Below are 2,109 nucleotides of genomic sequence, written 5' to 3'. Positions count from 1 at the left end.
GAACCCATGTCCCCTGCATCGGCAGGCGGACTCTCAACCACTGCGCCACCAGGGAAGCCCCATAACACATTTTATTAATAAAGCTTGGTGGGAAGATGCAGTGGAGTATTAGATCCAAATGGTCCCAATAATGGGACTCTAAAATCCAAAAAGTTTACTAACGTAGTAAAGGTCGTGTTGGTAAAATCTCTGGTATGAGGAACAGAGAATTCCTACACCTTGAGGCCAAGTGACCACTAAGGAGACCAAGGGAAAGAGCAGTGCTTCTTTTTTTCCATTTTAAAATGATAAGAGTTTTTTTTTTTCCCATATCCCAGCTGCTGTACAATGAGATGTCTCACACTGAATGTCATTCCAGTTATCTATGGCAGAGTAATAAACTACCCCAAAACTAAGTGGCTAAAACCAAAACATTTTGTTATATTTCATGATTCTGTGGGTCAGACATCAAAACAGGGCTCAGCTATAAAATTCTTCTGCTCCCCAGAGCCTTGATCAGGGTCAGTTGGGGGTATTCAGCTGATGGGCTGATACAGAAGTCCGAAATTGATTCACTTGCATGCTTGTCTTAGCACAGATTGATGAAAGACTGGGTTCAACTCTGCTCTTCTATCTCTCCATGCAGTCTCAGGACCTCTCCACGGGGTTCCTCCCGCTGAACTTCTTACATGGAGACTCAAGACTCCAAAGGTGAATATTCGAGATACAGGAAATGGAAATGTTAGTCTGTTAAGAGTTGGACCCAGAATCTAGTGTCTCATCATTTTAGCCACATTCTATTTGCAGAGAAGTCAAAGAGTCCACTCAGATTCAAGCAGCGTGATAGTTTGCCTGCCCTTTGACTACACAGAAAATACATTCAGCCCTTCCCATGACCCCTCTGAGGTCTCATTGCACTAAGGCAACACGCTCAGGCCAGGTGCCAGGTGTGGATGAGCCTCCTTGGCTCTTGGGGTTTGATTCCTCTCTATCTGATGAGCTATGAACTAAAGAGACACGTTTTCCTAGCACCACACAATGGTGAGATAAAATAAGAGCAGTAGGAAACTCGGTTCAAATAAGTAGGGAATGAGAGGCACAGCGGTTACTGAAATCTAGGGTCAGGGACAGTTTTGCTCCCTGGGAATGATTCACCTCTGCTCTTGGCATTGCCTTTCAGCTCTTGGTTCTGCTTTTTAGGTCCTTATCTATATGTACTGATCAATTTTTTTTGTAACCAAGTGACCTCCTCAGCCTGCTTCCTGTCCATAGTAGGTTGGGGAGGTCCAAAGACTCCTTTGTATTTTGTATTGTACTTTTAAAACCCATGCTATTAGCATAAACCACTCACAATTTTTTTTTTTTTTAACTGAGACGGGCCCTTTTCTACCTCGGGCAGAGAGTAAGGCTGCTGTGGGGCAACATCTGTAAGATCCTTTAGAGTCCTAGGAGTCATGAGCTTACATTTTTTTGAGGTCTCAACAAGGAGATTTAGAGCAGCCACACATTTACAGTCTTTACTGTGAGTTTCTTTCAGTGCATTGGATTTTACATTTGCTGAGGCTATTTCTTTCTTTGAGAATGTTTTTGGGAGTAACTACGGATGAAAAACCATTTTATTTTCAAACCTGACAATCCCTGGATTCTTTGTATTTCCTCTAAATTCTTAAAGTCTAAGTGAAAATGGTACAATTCTTTCTTTACTTTCTCTTTCTTTTCCCACCCCCCTTTCATTATGTATTTAATCATAGAAAGAAGCCTGTTGGAATTTTTCATGTTCTGTCTATAAATTTCTCCAGCTATATCAGCGAGTTCATTAAATACTTTATTTATTTTCCACATTATGACTGGGAGCTATGTTACCAAACTTTCCAATAAAAATTTTCTTACTGTTTTTCAAATTTTCACTGTCTTCTGTAGACTCTTCAACTTTAACGAATCATCTTGGGAAGACCATTCCAGCTTCGGCCAGCTGCCTCTTCCTGCCATGCTGTCCCAAAGCCAGGGTCAGTTGTTTTAGGTTGTTGTTATGACAGCATTTCTATTTCAGGCACCAGATTTTGTAGGATGCAACCAAGGAAGAACTACTATGAGTGATAAGGAATGGGGATTTATTCTAGGGATTAAAAC

This window comes from Mesoplodon mirus (assembly GCF_964341445.2).
Source record: "Mesoplodon mirus genome assembly, chromosome: 6".
In the NCBI taxonomy this organism is placed as follows: Eukaryota; Metazoa; Chordata; class Mammalia; order Artiodactyla; family Ziphiidae; genus Mesoplodon; species Mesoplodon mirus.
This window is presented reverse-complemented; position numbering follows the sequence as displayed.